At 38.4% G+C, this 22,209-nt stretch overlaps 1 protein-coding gene and 1 long non-coding RNA gene across 2 annotated transcripts in view; one reads left to right on the forward strand and one right to left on the reverse strand.

Annotated features, from left to right (window-relative positions):
* The window catches only part of LOC134198741 (uncharacterized), a 434,518-nt gene extending 420,241 nt beyond the window's left edge, over positions 1-14,277 (forward strand). Inside the window, exon 2 of the long non-coding RNA XR_009972899.1 lies at positions 10,566-14,277. This is a non-coding gene — a long non-coding RNA (uncharacterized LOC134198741). The remainder of the gene's footprint in view (positions 1-10,565) is intronic.
* LOC101741216 (protein Wnt-6) overlaps positions 1-22,209 on the reverse strand; it is a 46,761-nt gene that overhangs the window by 19,151 nt on the left and 5,401 nt on the right. The gene's annotated exons all lie outside the window — the stretch shown is intronic.

Below are 22,209 nucleotides of genomic sequence, written 5' to 3' on the forward strand. Positions count from 1 at the left end.
TTAAAAACAACATTGTTTTCTCTGTAAGACTTCGGTAGCCTGGTAAGTAATTTATGATATACTAGCTGACCCGGCAGACTTCGTAGTGCCTCAATCGATAAACAAAAGACCTAAACTTTTGTATAAAATAAACTTAAAACAAACAAAAGGAATCCGTCCGACGGGGGACATATCAAAGGAAAAACGAAATTGTTAGTTTTATTTAATTCCAAGGATTTTCATATTTATCTACCTTTTAAACCTTCTCTGGACTTCCACAAAATAATTCAAGACCAAAATTAGCCAAATCGGTCCAGCCGTTCTCGAGTTTTAGCGAGACTAACGAACAGCAATTCATTTTTATATATATACCTATAGATCGATAAACTTGTGACAAAATATGTATATCCTGTAGGTATTTAAAGCCAAACGAAGGGTACATTGATAAATTATAATCCTATTCAACTCATAACTGATATTTATTCTGGCATCTCAAAGACGCGACGTCCCATCAGTCTTGAGCTAATAAAATATCCCTTTTAACTATGCATCTTAATAAAATGTTAACTTATTTGAAATTAAGTATGAGTTAGCTTTAAAAGTGCTTCACATTAAATATTTTTCAAGACTTAAATTAAATTAAAATTAGTTTTTAGGACACATGTTGTGATAATTAAATAAAAATTATAACTTTTTGTTATTAAGTCAGTTCAGTTGTACTTTTACATAAACTAGTTATTTTGATCAGTTTCGCGAATTCGCTAGCTGATCTAAACGTGTCAGATTTATAAAAAGATTTCTTAAGCTCTATATGACTTTATTTGTCGGGCATTCTCTACGTGACTGGCTTGTATCTGAACACATCAGCGGCTATATCCTTAACAGCTACAAACACATTTAGAAGAAAATATTTAAAAACATTTTTAAAGGCAAGTTTTAATGACCCCACGCGTTCTATTTTTTTTTTTTCATCGTACTCCGTAATCAATGATAATGTAAAAAGTTTATCTTTCTTTTTGCTGAGACGAGTGGACGAGCTCACAGCCCACCTGGTGTTAATTGGTTACTGGAGCCCATTGACATCTACAACGTAAATGCGCCACCTAACCAATGCACCAGTAACCTTGAGATAAAAGTTCTAAGGTCTCAGTATAGTTATAACGGCGGGGTGGTGGTATCTACCCGTGCGGACTCATGAGAGGTCCTACCGCCGGTTATCTGCAACTTCGTAGCGATGGCTACCTAGATAACACATTTCTTAACTGAGTTAACATTGCTAAAAGACCTCAGTAGATTCACAGCCCAGTCGACTGATACATATGTTACGTTTCCTTAAAGTCGGTCACTATGGTAATGTTATAAGAGATCATCCGTTAAGAACAGCTTTCATGCAAATTAATAAAATTGTAATACTAATGACAATCACATTATTATACATACACAATATCCAAACAACAAATAATCTCGACTACAAATTATTTAAAAAATAATATATGTTGCAATATATTCATAGAGACTTTCATATATTTTTCTATTTAACCAATTTCGAAATGTTATTTTACCCATGGACTTCAGCAATGCCAGGGGCAGAGCCAAGCCGCTGCCTACCGCTTAATACTCTCCACAAGCCTCGTTTGAAGAAGGACATGTCATAGCGCTCGGGAAACACCGTGGAGGGGAGCTCATTCCATAGCCGGATGGTACGTGGCAAAAACGACCTCTGGAAACGCACTGTGGATGACCGCAGTGGCTCCAGGTAGCATGGATGAACTCTATTCCGGTGGCGGGCGGTGCGATGGTAAAAACGAGATGCCGGTATCATCTCGAACAACTCCTCAGAGCACTCTCCATGGAACATACGGTACAAAATACAGAGGGAACCGAAGTCCCTCCGCAGACCCAGAGGTCCCAAACGATCCGTGAGGATGGGATTATCGACAATCCGAACGGCCCTCTTCTGTATGGAGTCAAATGGAAGAAGCTGGTATTTGTGTCTCAAGTATAATTACAATGGCTGCCCCATCCTTCAAACTGAAACGCTTTGCTACTTCACGGCAGAAACAGGCAGGTGGTGGTACCCACCCACGCGGACTCACAAGAGGTCCTACCACCAGTAATTTCGCAAATTATAATTTTGCGGGTTTCATTTTTATTACACGATGTTATTCCTTCACCATGGAATTAAATCGTGAACATTTGTTGAGTACGTATGTCATTAGAAAAATTGGTACCCGCCGGAGATTCGAACACTGGTGCATCACTCAACACGAATGCACCGGACGTCTTATCCGTTAGGCCACGACGACTTTAGGTCGACGAAGAAATGGCATAATCACTTCAAGATACGCCGAATACTGTTTATATTTAGTAGGCTAAATATTGATACATAATTAGTTCATATTTGGTTCATTCGTTAAATCAAAGTCTAAAGCCAGCAGCTGATGACCTCCTCTGTAGACAGTATCGACCGCACCAAGCTTTGATCATTTCAGTTCCAATCCTCAAAGTAATGCATCCAGTAAGTTAATCAAGTAATATGACGTTAAATCAGCCTGCATATTTATTTAACGAATAAACAAAAAACAACACGCTGTACCACCGCCACAATATTCATTCAATACGCATTTTAAGAACCAAATGCATATTCATTTAACGATTTATTTTTATAGCGCGACTCTAGTTTAAATTAGATAGAGCCGTGAAGGAGAGACGACCGCCTCTAACCATGACCTATGTCAACAACTGAAACAACAGTTGGCACGAGCGCAACTGAATGTCTCGTCATATGCGAAATGGCTCCGACAGGTCTAGCGCTTACTATAAACTAAATAAATATTGATAACGAATTATCGGATTGGGAAAGTATTGATTTAATATTTGTAGGAACAGAATAGGGACGTTTATTAAAGCCTCCGGTTTGGGAACCGAGAGCTCATCTATACGCTTTTTTTTTTGTATGAGGAAATCGCCGAACTTCCGCCCTCCACTGGGGATAGAGGACGGGGTATGTCGGAGTTGAACCGACTAAAACCTCCTGTCGCTCAACAACCAGCATCCAAACTTCGCATGAGACAGAACTCATGAAAAGGAAAAGGAGGGAAAGTGAAGCGTTTAGTGCGGAGCACATCTCTCCCATCACCCTCCCCCTCGGGACGCCGGACTGGCGGTCGTCGGCGCCACGACCACCAGTCATCGATGCCACCAGTCCTCTCGGTCGGCATCATCTATATGCTAGGGTAATGCTGATATAGTCTCTCAAGGCTATCAGTATAGGTAGAAAAAAAAAGAAAAAAAGTGGATTAAATTCCTTATATAAACAAAATAAAATAAAAAACAAATTAGAAGAAGACTTCTCGCTTAGCGGAAACACGACGAAGAGAGAATAAGTATGCTTTAAACTCGTTTAACAAATATTATCTTTAAGAACGAAGTGACCTCGACCCCAATTTGACCCCGACGCGATGTCGGTAAAGTAACAAAGGTCAGAAAACCACTAGATAAACGAGACAATGTAAAATACCAAAAATACGAAAAGCACATGTTTGAGAAAAAAAATATCCAAAAAATAATAATTAGACGCTTTTCAAATCTAATAGCGTTAATAATGATCGTGAAATAAAAAGGACTGCAAAATGCAGTATTATAAATTGTTATAAACCTATACCCGCTTTGTTTACGAAGTTACTCATCGTAGAGCGTTTTGTTAGCCAACACGTCGTGTGTATCACTAGCCTGCCTGTTTCTGTCGCGAAGCAGTCACGCGTTGTCATATACCATTGAAATCTAGACCTTATCTCATAAGGTTGATGGTGACATTCACGCTGTGAAGTCTATGGGTTCCGGCAATAACTTAACAATAAATAAAAAGTTATGGACAACGTGACTATTGGAAATCATGTGCGTGAGAGAGAAGGTGATACTTGCTGGGTCCTCGTGTCCCCCTCACGAGGCACGGCTTGGGCTTCGGGGAGATCCCCTCTGCTTGGGCATATTCTCCCTGCCTTCTTAGATACAGTGACATCTTATATACTTATTCCATCTTATTCCTTTGCTAATTATTAAGATGAAATTGATCAGAAAATTTTGAGAGATGAAATTTTTGGATTATAAAGACAGTACTGGACTCTTCACAATTTACTATTCATTTAGTTTTTTTATTGTATTTCATTACAAAAATATTTTATCAAACCAACAACGTTTATTATTACGTTAATAAAAAACACAAAACAATCTCGAAGAGTATCAACTATTAATAGCTCCTTATATTGTTTCTTAATTATTTTCGATACCATCCCTGTAGATGTTTCGAAATAGTCAAGAAGGACTACTCATCATTCAAGGGTGACAATGAATGACAATGTTTGCGGACACCGGGCGAGGCGCTAACGCGCGAGTTCGGTGCGATTAGCAACTATATGACGACTTAACTGTAAACATCATTACCATTACCTATCCACTAACAAGAAAGGGACAACAGAAAGACCGATTTTAAACTTTATTCCAATCGGACAAGGTACACGCATAGCGTAAAACTAAAGTTGTTCTGGCTTTTGTCAATAGTCCGCAACTCAGACTAGATAACTCTGTCACACTGTATTAGAGTAAACACTTTTAAAAGTTTATGTATGTTGTCGCAAGATTTTAGCGGGCGCATCATGGTCGCTCATGGCGACTGCGCGGCCGAACTGTGTTTGCATTCTCGTTAAAATTGGGTCTGAAATGGTCGCGTACGCATTGTAAAGGGTTTTTACGCTTTCGAAAGCCTCGTCGCTCGTATACCCGAGTTTACCCTGGCCGTTTTATAAATTGAGCGTCTTTTCAATGTTTATTGTCACCGTACTAAAAGCTTTGATGTTGTAGACTCGAAAAGTTTGTAGTTGAACTTTGTTGTTATATGTAAGTTTTATTACGTACTTAGTCGCATTTATTTCCGAGAGAAGGCTATATAAGGTTTATAGTTTATATTAATATCGTAGTTATTGCAAAGACAAAAACAATACGTGTTGCTACTAAATAAAATAGGTTTAAAAATACGATGATTAAATTGTTGTTTCAAAATTCATGATTCGTTGGTCAAGCGTACTGGTGGTAGGACGTCTTGTGAGTCCGCACGGGTAGGTACCACCACCCTGCCTATTTCTACTGTGAAGCAGTAATTCGTTTCGGTTTGAAGTGTGGGGCAGCCGTTGTTAAGACCTTAGAACTTATATCTCAAGGTGAGTGATTTTCGTTGTAGATGTCAATGAGCTCTGGCAACCAACCACGTAACACCAGGCAGCGAGCTCCTCCACCCATCTAAGCAATAAAAAAAAAATGACGCATTTGACTTTTACTTCAGCACTAGGTTCAGATGATTTCATGAAAATGATATTTTATTTGCGTAATGATTTTGTGAAAATCGTGACTTTTCTGGCATCGTTTCAGCGCCACTGTTTCATTTCCTCCGGCAGCGGGATGCGATAATTGGTGAAGCTCTACATACAATGACGTTCAGTTTGTGCGTCGTTGCTGGTTCATAGAGTGAATGTCGAAACAGAAGTGACACTCGTGGAATCAGATGGCATTAAGGATTCTTCGTAAGTTTTCTTTATGAATATGTATATAGCATAAACGCTTCTCCATTTAAAGTATATAATGTGGACATGATCCTTACGATCAATTTGAGATTTTGAAAAAATAAATAAATCGATCCCTTATTTTATTCATGCTTAAATTCATTGTGTTTTATAAACACCTTTAAAAGGTTTCCGGAGGTCCTATTTCGGAAACAGGCGATTTAACTCTTTTAAATGTGATACAGAAAGATTTATAAGCATGGTCTCTAGTGATAATATGGTAATGAGGATTTCGTTCGGGAATAAAATTAAATATATAAATTGCCCCTAAATCGTTCGTATTTATTTTTGATTGCCTTTTAACAGTGCTTCCCAACCTTTTTTTAATTTTCTTTCATTTATAACTATTTTATCCCTTCACTAATAACTCCATACCTGTTTCTAAAAAGTCTCATTTCTTTTAAGGTCTGTCGTTTGGTTGGTTACTATTATGTGAGTTATTAATTATAAAGTTAATTTAAACCACAACTAGTACATTAACTGTTTTAACTTAGTATTTCCGCTATTATTAATATAATTTTCATGTGTCCCCAATGGACCTCGCGTGCCCACACCAGCACACGTATCACAGATTGGGAATTGCTGCCCCAAATGATAATCTTAAGACCAAGCTGATTATAACTGGGTACTAGAGCTCCTAAGCATCACACCGTGAATGTCACAAACTACTTTTCAAAAAAACTGAACGTTTAAAATGTGCAGGCCATAAAAATAATACAGTACTTTAAAAAAGTTTAGCACCTTATCTAAAAAGTTAAGTAGTCGTTCAAGGAGCTTATACAAACTCATAGTAATAAATGGTTAAATTGCGCAAGTGATTACTTTTTTTCTTACATATGCTGATAGCCTTGACAGGTTATATCAGCGTTACCCTAGCGTGTAGGTGAGCTCTCGGGGTTGAGCCGGAGGTGTTGCTAACACTGGTCCTAGCAACAGCAGTGCTTCGCAGAATCTACTACCGGATTGGAAACGCGACCCACTGAGAAAATCCGGTGAGAAACTCAGTGGGCTGTGTCTGTGGGTTAATTTACTCGCCGAGCCCTTCATCGCAAGCGACAGGCTTGGCAAGGACGGTGACCGGTGCTTGAGGTACCTAAAAGCACTGTTAATGAATCGGGAGGACTCGTAATGACGTGTTTAGGGCGACGTTGACTGTTTACCATTCAGTCCACAGGATAGGGTAAGTAATTTCCGGCGGCCACGACAAGAAGGTTTTCGTGTCGTGCCGATTTCTCAAAGTGGCGCATTGAGGCCGACTGTATTTACTTACTGATTGATTCAAAGTTCAGGCCATCATGGAGATAAGCATTCCTTAAGAACCACGATACTCCTACGGCTATCTTGCAAGTGATTACAACAGTCACTGAAGCCATATGAAAATTCTACATTCAAAATTGAGGCAGTAAAACTAGTCGAGTTCTATTTTATTAAATATTCTATGACAGAGCGACATGCAGTTAGCGGTGCGTCGCTAAGCGCACCGCAAACATGTGCGGGCGGTCGCGCGCGGAGACGGGGCATCGCTCTACTCACGGCGCGGTGCTAAATGGTTGGAACTATGCCACACGGGTCAAATTAAACATTTTTTTTTGTTCGTAAAAACATTATAATTCTATTTTTGTATGATTGGGAGCTAGATGATCTTGCACGCTTACTGTCTTCCCGGTATACGATTGATACCTTTTGAAGTGAAACTTCTTTAGAATCGTTGTGTTTTCAAACTCGATGAAATGAACTGAAACGAAACGAAAAAATAAGTGTGCCGCGATTGGCTTGCCGAAGCGGCTCTGAGCGGCGCCGACAAATCACGAAGCGCTCCACACGGTCTCGCGTCCCCGACTAGTTCAGTGTGTTTTTGACGTCGTGATGTCGTGGCTCTCGGAGCGCCCTGAGATACTTTTATTTCTATTTAGTTTGTTATCAACAGATGTCACTGCACGTAAATTCAACAATTCCTGAATCGCGGTGACGATATGTTACACAGTTGATAGACGTTCTCGTATTTCTCTTGCTAAATCCTACTTACCTGGTGTAGGAATACCGTGATCATACAGGCGGTTCCCTCAGGGTGAGGCTGCTCCATTGCGATTATTCTTATTTTTTAAAAGTTTCACTTCTACCGTGTGTGACTTGCACACACACACATATTTCTTTTTATTTCTCCACCATTCTTAACAGTAGTAGTCTTTACCTATATTTCTTCATTCATTACTAACTTGGAAACCGGTAGTACTTACGATCATTCTGTTCATATCAGCCTTAAAGCAAACACGTATTATGTTCTTATTTATATGATGTGATTTGATTGCAATTATCCTCGTCTGGTAGTTTATGCAACAAAATGAATATGTTTCATTGAAACTAAGAGGCAAATCTATATATATGTATTAGCTACTTATATCGGGTGGCTATTTTTATATTTAAAGACTGTGAATTATGTTTTTTCTTTTTATATTTATTAATGTTTTAAAATACACAATTGCACTTAGAGGCTTGAACATTTGTGGTATAAGGTCATCCAATTTTACTACTTCCAAACGACGTTCATGTGAAACTAAAACTGACGACAGTGATTACAGGGAATTTAATAAAATTTATACACATATGTATATGTATATGTACTAACAACGTAACCCTTCAGAATTGTGAATATGACATAGGTATACTATATGTGTATGTAAAAATTATAAGATCTACGAGAAACGTAATAAACTATTTCCTGATAGAAGTTTTTATTAAGTCCCTTTTAGTGTGAGAAATAAATAATGCAATACTCGTAAACATATTTATTTTTATTTACTCTATAGATGCATCTTGTATTGATCTCAAAACCACTATGGAATAATAAACAATCATGTGATATTCTGTATTTTATTTCAACGAATTATCTGATGATATAGAGAGCAGTTATGAACAGGAGGACGGCTGGTAATTGAGAATTTGACCTCATGTCTCAAGGTGGGTGGCTGTATTCAAGTTTGTGTCCCACTACTCACTAACTACAATACTTGTGGAGTAATCCGCCTTTCATGCTAAAAATATTAGAATTACCTATTTAGAGATTTTCGGGCATGGTTATCCAATCCAAAAATGATTTTTTTTTGTTGCTTTTGTGAGTCGGCGAGCTCACAGCCCACTTGTTGTTAAGCGGTTACTGGAGCCCATAGAAATCTACAACGTAAATGCGCCACCCACCCTGATATATAAGTTCTAAGGTCTCAGTATAATTACAACGGCTGCCCCGCCCTTCAGACCGAAACGCATTACTGCTTCACGGCAGAAATAGGCAGGGTGGTGGTACCTACCCGTGCGGACTCACAAGAGGTCCTACCACCAGTAATTAAATGTGAAAGTGTGTTTGTTTTTGCTTCTTTCACATTGAAGCGAAACAATGGATTGAGATGATTTTAAAGTGATAGTATTAGGTCAAGTCAATGACATGACTACCATTTATCTCGAAAAAAAATCTAATTCTCACGGAAAACTACACCAACAGATTTCCTTGACCACGTGAGCGAAGCCACAGGTGACAGTCGGTAATTTTTGGGGCTGAAAATTTGTTCAATAAAACCTTACGCGCTTATAAGCAAAACATGATTTTATTAATACATTTCAGAGATAAAACATTACTGTTTTTTTTAAATACAATACTAACAAATCAAGCTTCCGGTATCACCTGCAGAGGCGTAGATTAATTAAAACATTACGTAACGAGAGTTCATTGGAAAAAGCTCCAATGGATTTGTCTGAAAATCGCGTTGAACTAAGAGATCACGCAATTGTTATTGAAAGTGATTGAAAGTTAAATAATAAACAAAATGCCAATTAAAACTAAACTCTCGCGTGTTGAGATTCGATCTGCTTAACATCATAATTTGTGTATTCTGCGTCATACTCTTTAACGTGGATAGACTAACCAGTTTTGGAGATACGGTATCAATGTTGCTATGCGTAAAGATTTACAATAGAATAAATTAATATAGAAAAGAAAAAAGGTTTTATTTATGTTCTATTTAGTGCTCTGAAGTCTTAAACGCGCTATTTTCAAAATTAAAATTGGAATACAGTGAATCTAAATTTTATAAGGACGAGCAATGTGTATAAGGAGGAGGTACTGCAAATTTTTGTGCTTAACAAACAAGTGTCATAAATATTAAACATAAAATACTTGATGATTTATAATATCTATTAAATTTTATACAACGAAAGATCAGTGGCGACTATAATTCTCGATGTGACAAATGCTTTGACATTTCAAAGCTTCACGTCACCTCGCCTCCTTAGCTTATAGCCGAAATAATAAGCTCTAGCAGTAATTAATGGTAATGTTTATGTCAGACCGCACATTTCACGGTAAGTCTGGCACAGAAAAGTTCAACAGAGTTCATTCTTGTATCGTAAACATTTCGTTCGAAAAAAAAAAGTGTTACATTTCACAATGAGTTCGAATCTTATTACTACTAACAACGCCAACATGCGGTATCATAAACAAATCAACTTCATCGACTTGGCGGAGATGTAGTTGAATCTCGAAATTCATGTTCGTACCAATTATTTGTACACGGATGTGTTTTCCCAATTAAATGATGGGCAATAGGGCTGGCGATATTTTTAATTTAAAACGTACAAATTATCCGCAAAACATTTTTTTTTTAAATGAAAAAAAAATCCGAAATGGTGACGTAATGACAGTCACTCACATGAATTAAAAAAAAAATTGTAACACTTTTAAAACAACGTAGACTGTTTCGATGTAATGGATGTCAAAATAAGTCATTACTGCCCACGATTTTTTTTTAAATTTAAGCTGTTCACCCAAATTAGAAAACCAGCCACTAATAAAATTAAATGAATCGATATTAATCTCAATACAATACAATCAATTAAGACGGTACGTGCATAAATATATGACGGCGTTAACGATATTTATGTTATATAGCACGTGCAATAGGAGTGACTCACACAAGCCAGGCGCGCCGGCCGTGTCGTTCCACTCGTAAACAACAGCTGCAACAGAAGTGACTCATAAGCCAGCTGCGCCGGCTAGTATAAAAAGGCGGAACGTGCCTTGAAATGAACATTCGTTGGACTGCGCTTGCCTGGTGCACTTACTATATCCTCGTTACGTTGTGTGATTCAGTGACTGTTGTACGTACTGGTTAAAGTTGGACAAGTGTTAAAGTGAATTGTTAAGATAACATATTGTTGATTAAATCAGGAATCAAATAGTGACATCGTTTTACTTGGTGTTCAACAAGATAATATCTACCCTCAAGCTTACATCAGAAGTGAGATCAGGACTCTACTCTCACTGGCGTGACGTGTTTGAACATGTTCGAAGTACAGCAAAAAAAAACATGATGCAGATCAGAATACTAGTAGTGGTACGCCACAAGAGCGTGAATGCAGCATACGTAAGTCGTGTAATAACGTCTCTGTTACCTCGATGGAAGATCTGAGCCACGAAGAAATCGTCACATCTTACGTTCTGGCTCATGTTGCCCAGTTTGACTGTCGACTTCATCACATGGCATTTACTAACGGAAATACAACACGTAACAAGCTATTGCAAGAAATTAAGGCAAGTGCAAATCTCAAGTGAAACTTCGATCGCAATAATGGATCTGTCATGACGAGTGGGTAGTTCCGACACGAATCGTTTTTAAGCCAATGACTACTGCTAGAGTTACATGGCACTAGTACAGTAAACCAGGACATGAGACTGTGAATTGTCGCTGAAATTTTAGAATCTACTCGATTCAATACCAATAAAACTACACGTTCGATGACTTCGGGCTCCAGCAAGCAAGCAAACAAGAAAGCAAGCAAGTTTCCGTGGGGAAGAAAAATTGACACATCTGAAGTCGTCGTGACCTGTAAGATAAGACGTCCGGTGCGTTCGTGTCTGGCGATGCGGCGGTGTTCGGGTTCCGCTGGCGGATGCAGGTTTTTCCGGTGAAGTGCGTGCTTGTGCGTGCTTGACAAGTGTTTGCGGTTGGCTTCCTCAGTGTGGGAGTAACATCGTGTAAGAGAGGTGGAACCCGTAAAATTGTAGTTTGCGTGGTGGCTGGTAAGATTTGTTGCGGTAAGAAGTTTGCATGGTGGTAAAATGTCTTGTGAGTCTGCACAGGTAGCCGGAGGTGAGACTTCCGCGGTCGCGGCCCACCCAGTCCGCGAGAACCGGGAGATCGCCTCGACGGTACGGAGGCCGGCTGACGGGTCCGCCAAACGACGAGACCACGCCTCCAGCACGGACTGCCGATATTGGAGCCCCCACGCTCCGGCTGCACTTGCGCTAGGGCGCGCCGCCTCGTAGGAGACTGTGAGGTATCATTGAATAACTGCGATCGCGCGCTGCCGGCGTCGCAGCGCGGCGACGTTCTCGTGGGTAAGGACGTGGCACAAGACGGGTGCTCCGTATAGTGCCATCGACCGCACGGGTACCATCACCCTGCCTATTTCTGCCGTGAAGCGGTGGTGTATTTCGGTTTGAAGGGTGGGGCAGCGGTTGTAACTATGCTGAGACCTTAGAACTTCTATCTCAAGGTGTGTGGTGCGTTTGCGCTGTGGATGTCTATGGGTTCCAGTAACCACTTAGCACAAGGTGGGCTGTGAGCTCGTCCACACATTAATACGAAGAGCATAATCAAACGAAATTAGATACGAAGTTTAAAGGGCCGTTTAAAGTAGTTGAAGTATTGGATGGTGTCGATTTAATTTTGACTCTCACACATTCGCTTAAGGCTCGAGCTACTACTTGCCTCACAAAAATACAGCCTGCAAAACCTGAACAACCTCCTCATCCGTGGGCGCCCGGCTCTCGCCTGCAAGTCGGCTGTTACGTGTGCGGTGATGCGAGCCATGTAGCTTCTGGGTGTTCCATGCGCTACAAGAAGAAAAACGACACTGCTCCAGGTGCTGTGGCAGGTCCAACCAGAGACGTCAACGTGTGTTCCAGAGCTTCAGTGTGTTACAGATAAGTGGTTTTGGCTTCCCCTTTATGTTCCATTCAGGGTCAGAATGTAGTCTTATAAAACAAAGTCATAGTAATTTATTCAATGGTAAGCGGTTTCATGAACAAGTCACTCTTTGATCTGAAAGTAACTTAGACCAATCATGATGGCAAGAGCACTTAGGGGATATTCAACTCGCCCTTAATAGTGCACGTTGTCGAGTAACAGGGTTTACTTCAATAGAATAGACGTTTGCCGTTCAGGGTAGTTCACTTGAAATATCTAAAGTTTCAACAGAGTGATAATCCCTCTAGATTAGATCTCGATTTAGCACGGTCGGAGACCGGCGAAAACATAAAAAAGGGCACAAACAGAAGCTTGGTTTAGTCGAGGCAAAGCTAAAGTCAAACTCTTTTCCGCTGGGGATTTTGTTTTCGTAAGTTGACCGAAAATGTAAAGGTCCCTTCAACATTACTGCAGTTTTGGAAAACGATAGGTATAAATTGAGACATGTAAATAGTTCTAATAGAGTGTACAAATTTCCCCATGAAAACTTACGTGAAACACCTCGAGGCCCGTCAGGCCTACTGGAAATTTCTGAAAATTATAGTGACGATGACGTGACGGCGTACACAGATGGGTTAATTAATCTTGTTCATGAAACTGATCTTAATGATGACGACTCTATCACTGACAATAGAAGCGACATTTTTGTCCGCAAATAGCGATACAGCAAACATAGTCTGTGGGTAGTGATACAATGTCTGTAAGCTCAGGCACCTCAGGTGCAGGTGTTGGAAATGTAGAAAACGATGGTCGGTCTCGCACTATTTCTGAAGAAATTCCGTATAAATGTTCTGGTTTAAGAAATGTTTTAACAAACGCTACCGTACACGCAGATTAAAAAAAAAAAAAAAAAAAGAAAAAAAAAGAGAATTGTATGTGGCTAGAGAGATGTTAATCCGGACTAGCAAAAAAAAAAGAGGAAAAAAAAAAAGAAAGTGTGAAGTCATTGAAGGGTCTGTCCGGTCCAATGGCTTGGCTATAGGGATTTTCATCCAGATTAGCCACAACAATTAGCTACAGGGATTGCGATTCGGTCTAGCATTATCCGGTCCAGTTCGAAAAACTGAAGGGATAACAATTCCGGTCTAAGTTAAAAGGGACATACTTACATACCTGAAGAGTTTTAAATGAACTGGCCCAGGTATGTAAGCAGTCTGAAGGTTATTTATAGCCAGTATAGGATTTTCTGAAGAATTATGCGAACCGAACCGTACTAGATTGTTAATATCATAGACCACGTTTTAAGTTGCATCCGTTAATGTCAGGATGAACGAACACGTTTGTTGTTCACAGACATACCATAAGAATGCGCGCACGAGGACGAGCGCACGTCAGTATGGCCGTGACGGCGTTAACGATATTTATGTTATATAGCACGTGCAATAGGAGTGACTCACACAAGCCAGGCGCGCCGGCCGTGTCGTTCCACTCGTAAACAACAGCTGCAACAGAAGTGACTCATAAGCCAGCTGCGCCGGCTAGTATAAAAAGGCGGAACGTGCCTTGAAATGAACATTCGTTGGACTGCGCTTGCCTGGTGCACTTACTATATCCTCGTTACGTTGTGTGATTCAGTGACTGTTGTACGTACTGGTTAAAGTTGGACAAGTGTTAAAGTGAATTGTTAAGATAACATATTGTTGATTAAATCAGGAATCAAATAGTGACATCGTTTTACTTGGTGTTCAACAAGATAATATCTACCCTCAAGCTTACATATATTTATTACAAACATCAAATATATTTATTTGTAATTATTTTGAAAATTTGTGTGTGTGTGTTGCTCTTGTGATTTTTATTTTGTTTAACGTGTTTAAATAATAGGTATTTGATTGCAACTAAATTAATATTGCCTCAAAATTGCTATTGTCTTCTACTACAAATAATACAACCAATTTGTATTAATTTAATAACTTAAAACCAATAATGAATTTATTCATAAATTTAATTGGCATACGTTCTTTTTTTTTAATACTCTGTCTTTAATACTTATAAAATACTTTGTTTCTTTTCCTATTCCGGATAAAATAGCGCAACAAATAGCTTGATATCCGCACATCCCTAATAGTGGTGAATCGTATCTATCAAGTTATATAGTCGTCATTGACTGAACCGGAATCCGAGTGTTGTGATTGTACTAACAGTTACAAAAACGGATATTACCTCTTCTATAGTCGTTTCATTAAGGAACAGTAATTTTTTTGTTGTATTAAAAAGCTTAATTTTCATAATGGTATATAGGTTTTCATATCTATAGGTAGACTCACGATCCGTCTGTTTGGAGTCCTTAAGTACCACAATGTAAATACCATTACTGCTTCGTGGCAGACACAGACAGGTTGGAAGACCACGACATGTGAGCTCAAAATTCTGCTTACTACTATTATTATGGGTGGACGAACTAACAGCCCACCTGGTGTTAAGTGGTTACTGAAGCCTATAGACATCTACGACGTAAATGTGCCACCCACCTTGAGATATAAGTTCTAAGGTCTCAAGTATAGTTACAACGGCTGCTCCGCCCTTCAAACCGAAACGCATTACTGCTTCACGGCAGAAATAGGCAGGGTGGTGGTACCTATCCGCGCGGACTCACAAGAGGTCCTACCACAATTAAAAAATTAAATTATTACAATACTCTTTGGTCTGTGGTTCTTGTGACCTGGTGTCTTGTTAATACCAAGTAGCCCGTGAACTCTTCTACTCGTCAAGAACAAGAAGATGTATTTATTGAGCTATTTAGAACGATAGTAATCACAGCAAGTGAGTGTTGATGATTAGTGCATAGCAGTTACCTTTTCGCTTTAGCATAATAATTGTGCATATCAAAATTAAATACGAGAAATGTTTGTAATTAAATCGTGTGATAATAACTTACTTTCCGGTAATTATCACATTTTGCCGCTCAAATTATTTTTTTCAAACAATCATCTGTTCTTGAAAGAGAATCTCTCTTAATAGCACGAAGATTTTAAAAAAGTTTCTGTGAAAAATATTTCTAAATGTAAAAAAAAGAAAACATTTCACAACTAAACATTTTTTTCAGGTATTGTTCTTAGTTTTGTGTTTAACTAGACAAAGCTATACACCCGGTGCTTTCTTATATGTGAAGTATAACGTGGTTAGGCTATGACCTCTATATGAGTCCTAAGAGACTGTTCTTTTTTTTTACAATTATATGTCAGGACTGACTTCAATGATTAACACGACAACCCACCTGATAAGGAGGCAAAAAGATTTACTCCCTGAACCGGATTGCACATCAGCCACGAGTGAGGTCCTATATACATTCTGATCATTGACCAAAGCCATAGTACTCAGGCTTGTCGAACTAATCGAAGAGTAATCGAAACAGCTGTCATTGAGTTAATAGGCCTATTGCGGAGGAGGTGATACCAACCCTCAGCTGAGCCTTAGAGTTTTCCTATCCGTCCTGGTAAATCTGCAAAAGCTTCTTTAGGGACCCAGGTCGAGAAAGAGCACCATCAAAGTCTCAAATCCAAAAAAAAAACAATGTATAATACATATAAAATATATTACAATTGCGATTTCACTGAGCTTACATCTATCCACAGTCTATCCACCCGATTAATAAAAATAATTTTTGCGTTGTAGGAAATGGTATCATAAAATAAGAAAACGATTTAAAAAAACAATATTCAATATTAGCACGAGTCTTCCGCTTAACAAAATAATGTATTCAGTAACTGAATGTGAAGTAAATAAATTAATTGCATCGTAAATCATTCGAGATGTTGAATCAAAGTCAACTATCCATTAACGAGATACTATTTTGTCAGAATATAATGGAATTATAATAAAACCTAAACATGTCAAATGTAACGACATGATTTCTTTTTTAAATTACAACATTCGAATAGCAGATAGATATTTTCGACGAGTTTTACGGTTAAAAATCGCGATAAATAGAGGATACAAAATTTTGACAAATACAAGAGTTGACATGAAGGAGATTTGCGAGAACGGGATAGAGAATCCCCACTCAAACACACAGGAGAAGTGTAACGTTTTTATTTTTTTATTGCTTAGATGGTTGGACGAGCTCACAGTCCACCCGGTGTTAAGAGGTTACTGGAACCCATAGACATCCACAACGTAAATGCACCACCCACCTTGAGATATAAGTTGTAAGGTCTCAGTATAGTTACAACGGCTGCCCCACCCTTCAAGCCGAAACGCGTTACTGCTTCACGGCAGAAATTGGCAGGGTGGTGGTACCTACCCGTGCGGACTCACATGAGGTCCTATCACCAGTAATTGTATCGATATGAACCTATAACTTCCTTTTTTGGAGCAGATGTCATTCATAACATTTGAACCGTTGTGTTCATCGGCAGTCCGTTTGCAGAGACATTTTTTGACACGTACCATCCGGTTATGGAATGAACTCCCCTCCGCAATATTTCCCGAACGCTATGACGTGTCTTTTCATCAAACGCGGTTTGAGTAAAGTCCTCAACAGTATTCAAAATTTTGGCTGTGCTGGCTTTGATGATGTCCGTGTGCGAAGTTAACCACTTGCTTACTTAATAGATACGCCGCACCTAATAGGATATTGATAATTAAAATTACTCACACCTGAAGCAATGACCCGTCAAACTGCGAGAAAATTCACTGCAACCCAAAATTCTATTAAAAGACGTTGGTTATTTCAATGATAGGACAAGGTAAGCACAAAAAGATAGATATATACCTTCATATTATCTCTGCCATGAAGCTACCATGCATTTCGGTTTGAAAGATAACATAGACGTTTAGTAATACAACTTTTGACCTCAAGTTGAGGCACGGCATTAGGAATATAAGCTTTATTTTCTCGATAATCACTTAACACAAAGTAGGCCATAAGTTCATTCACCCATGTACGCACATCACTAAAAAAAACAAGCAATTAAAATACAGAATATCACAAAAACATTTGAGACATATCGATATTGTTAGGTTAAAATGTTTCGCCCCAAAAATACGCTTTGGATCTTAATCTTTGCCAATTACTAAACCGGCTTACCGGTATTCTTATCAACGTGCAATCATTTAGGGCTTATTGCATCGATACAATTATGTTAATTTAATTAATTAGCGAATTCTTGATGTCTGCGACGACATTTAATGTTCATCTCCATTCGAAAACTCGCATATATTCGTTTGAAAGGAACTGGCTGGTATTGCGTACTCAGTATCCAAAGATATCATGGTATCGGAGATATTTTAAACAAGAAGTCTTATAATGATAGATGCTGACGTAACGTTCTGTTTTTTGGGGTCCGTCGCATAAGACGAGGGACCTTCGTTAAAGGTGAGCTTCGAATTAGTTAAAGCATATTTTAAGTTCTGTACAAAGACGGAGCCCGCAAATATTTAGAAAACTTTCTTACTTATATGAGTGAACGAGCTTACAAACCGGCTGAAGTTAAGGTTAGCGGATCCATAGACATCAACAACGTATTTAAATGCAGCGACCCACCTGAGACGTGATCAAACCGAAACGCATTACCGCTTTACGGCAAAAATAGGCAGGGTGACAGACAAACCGCTCTATCTCTAGTGAGGAATTATTCGAGATGATACCATCATCTCGTTTTCACCATCGAACCGCCCGCCACCGGAGTAGGGTTCATCCATATTACTCGGAGCCACTGCGGTCATCCACAGTACGTTTCCAGAGGTCTTTTTTGCCACGAACCATCCGGCTATGGAATGAGCTCCCCTCCACGGTGTTTCCCGAGCGCTATGACCTGTCCTTCTTCAAACGAAGCTTGTGGAGAGTATTAAACGGTAGGCAGCGGCTTGGCTCTGCCCCTGGCATTGCTGAAGTCCATGGGTGACAGTAACCACTTACCATCAGTTGGGCCATATGCTCGACTGCCTACAAGGGCAATAAACAATAATAATAAAAACAACATTTTGTGCTTCCGAAGTCAAGAGTTATACTACACTATACCTGCCAGGTTCTCTCCAGTTCGCGGGTATTGATCATCAATCATCGATCAACATCAGGTTGGAAATCTATGAATTTCACTAACCCCAGTTTTGAATATTTTGTTTCAAAATATCTCGTGTCGAAAAACTCGAAAAAAAAACGGGCGATTTTAACTCCTAAAGCAGCTCTCTGTATTCGATCAAGTTAATCGGTGAATAGCATAAAAAGTGGACCTGTTCAAGGTCACGGCGGTCCCCTGGACGGGCGCAGTGCGGGATCTGCCATCATGGGGAACCATAGACCAGACCTACATCCAGCAATGGACGTCTGTACGAGTATGTTGATGGTAAGAAGCCTCCATATTTCCAGAATAAAACAAAGATTTTCGGACATTTTAAATTTGGATAAAAATACATACTCTTAAATCAAAATCTAGGTCAAACAATTTATTACTGTACCATTAATGACTATAATTTGGACTGCAACCTAAAATTATTTAAATCGAGCTTCATTTTTAGCGCTCAACAAAAAGCGTTTAGGTATAATAGCTAAAATTAAAAACTTGATCCTTTAGTTTTGATTCAGATATTGTAAAATTTAATTCGAGTTACTTTGAGTTTGGAAGACGGATTTCTCGTTACTGTGCTTTTTTGTATCTATCGAAGTTTTGTAGTCATCGTGGCCTAAAGGATACGATGGCCGGTGTATTCGTATCGAGCGATGCGACTGTACCGATGTTCGAATCCAAGAGCAGGTACAAATTTTTGTAATGAAATGTGTACATAGCAAATGTTCAGGATTAAGTTACACGGCGAAAAAATAGCATCGTGTAATAAAAATCTAATCAGCAAAAAAATATAATTTGCTTAATTACTGGTGGTAGGGCGTCAAAGGTGGGTACCACCACTCTTCCTATTTCTGTGTCAGTCTTCCTAAATATGTTAGATTATTAGCAAAAAATTATAATCATATACTCATAGTCATAGGCTTTTATTACAACCGTGTGAAAAATATTAGGTAAATACATTTAGTCAGTTTCGTCCATTGATCCGGTAATTGAAATTGCCTATGCAGCCAAAATCTTAATAACAAAGGCCGAACCCTGATGTTGTTTGAAATGTTAAATGAAACAATTTTTTTTCCCGCAAAATCACCTGAATAATAAACAAGATATTCCAAAAAGGTTTTATTTTCAAAAGTGTGCTGCTTATTACAATTGCTCAACTCAATATAAGGTATGACCTTTCTTATTCTTTTATATTTTTATATTATCATTTCCTGAGCAGTGCTCAAATTTACAATTGTCTAGCTCACAAGAAATTTGATCAAAGCAATTTTAAATTTCGTCCCGTACAAAAAAAGCGTATTAATAGAAATGCTACGAAATAACATCTTGCTGGCACCGTAATCTGCTAAAGCGCTTACTAAACTTAAACTATTCTAATCTTAAAAACGCCAAATTGAAAATGAAAAATTAATAATATACATACCTTTATTTTTTACTACTGAAAGTCAAGGATGCGTGATAAGAACTCATACGGGTGATAATACCAAGCTCTCTCAATATGTATGCCAACAAATCAGCATAACTCTGTTACATATTTATAGAATACTAGCTGACCCCGCAAACATTGTTTTGCCATATATAAGATTTCTAGGGAATTTCTAGTGTAGAAAAAAAAACTAACTTATTGTAAGTGTGTAAGGATGTGGTAAATTAGTGAAAGAGGTATGTAGTGCTGTGAACGATGAGGGAATATATAATAAAAATAACAAAACCTCATTCAACCACATAATACCTCATTAAAACAAAAAACAAAAATGTCCAAATAAAAAAAAATATGTTAGGGGTGGACACGGCTACTATCTATTTTTCATACCCCTAAGTGATTAGGGGTATGAAAAATAGATAGTAGCCGATTCTCAGGCTTACTGAATATGCATAAAAAATTTCATGAGAATCGGTCAAGCGGTTTCGGAGTAGTATGGGAACGAACATTGTGACACGAGAATTTTATATATATAGATAAAATTTACGTTGTACATATTAACATTTTACATTTATAAGCATCAACAGAAGGCCGGGATTGTATATCCATGTCTTCTCATGTATTAACGTTGAGGGAAAGGAAAATATCAGTCCAATATAGGTGTTTAATATATGAAATCTCATTGACAATACAAACTGGATCATTATAAATTTAATATTGATCACGAACCTATAGGGCCGGTTTGATTAATTGTTAATTGAAGCCGTCTCACTGGAGGTTCACGTCGTATATGACTTTATTGAATTTCATGTTCGTGTGATTTATGCGCGGCACTGCTAATTTATTATTATGGTCGGAAAGCGCAACGATTATGGACGCTTTCACGTCGAAAGCTTTATTATTATGTGGGTAATTACTTTTTTGTGTTTCAGCTCTCGGGCCGGAGATGCTTCTTTGGCTTTTTTTGTGTGTGCGCGTGAATTTTAGCGCGTCTCCGTGTCGTCCTGCTAATGAACGTTTTGTTCTCGAATTAAGAATCCGCGTGGATTGCTTTCGAAATAGAATTTTCTAGAAAATACGTAGTAACATCAAAATTTAATATTATATTGTTGTAACTACTAAGAGACAAGTATACAAAGTATCAAGTTATTGCACGAGCAAGGCAATAAAAAAACAAACGGTATTTTGGCGGGAACGGAGCGAGGTTATATGAATCGTTTTATTTTCTTAATTTAGTGTTTCTTCAGGTTTAAATGTGTAATAACAGTTGTTTATTGAGTATTCAGCATCCGTGAAAGTACATGAATTGGGAAAATGGAACTAAGTCACCGAACCTGTTTTCTCGGATTCTCTCAAAAAATTCCACTTAAGTCTCATTAAATAACCACAATTTTACGGAGAATTTATTTCATTTCAGCTCACGCTTCATATCACTTTTCATATAACAGATTATGCATGCATAGATATGTATTTTTAATAAATTTGACACTGGCAACAATGGCATCGTAAGATGTCAACTGTCAAAGTGAAAAAAAAAGAAATAAGCTTAGTCATTTTGAAAATGCGATTTGCGGCACAATGTTTATCCACTATTAATAATAATAAATAAATAAACAATAAATATTTACTAACAATCACGCCACGTTAACTGGCCCCGTGATAAGTTCGTAAAGAACTTGTGTTACAGGTACCAGATAACGGAAATAAATGTAAGATTTTTATTATACACATACATATATTTAATATTTAATATACATCCATAACCCTGGAAAAGACATTTATATTTATCATACAAATATCTCCCCTTGGCAGGATTCGAACCCGCGACCCCCTTGTGTAGTGACCATGTTACTTACCACTACACCAGACGGCCGTTAAGTTGGAGGTAGGCCGTCAAAACTACTGTAACCTACCGTAAAAACTGTACTGTAAAAACTGAGACCTTCGAACTCATATCTCAAGGTAGGTAGCAGCATTTACGTTGTAGTGCCTATGGGCTCCGGTAACCACTTAACACCAGGTGAGCCGTGAGCTCGTCCACCATCTAAGCAATAAATAAAAAACATATACGTAAAATAGCTTTTATGCTTAGACTTATCTGTTTAAGCGAAACAGCTAATCCAAGCTGACCATATCCAACCATTTTAAATTCAACAAACTTCCAC

This window comes from Bombyx mori, chromosome 4 (assembly GCF_030269925.1).
Source record: "Bombyx mori chromosome 4, ASM3026992v2".
NCBI lineage: Eukaryota > Metazoa > Arthropoda > Insecta > Lepidoptera > Bombycidae > Bombyx > Bombyx mori.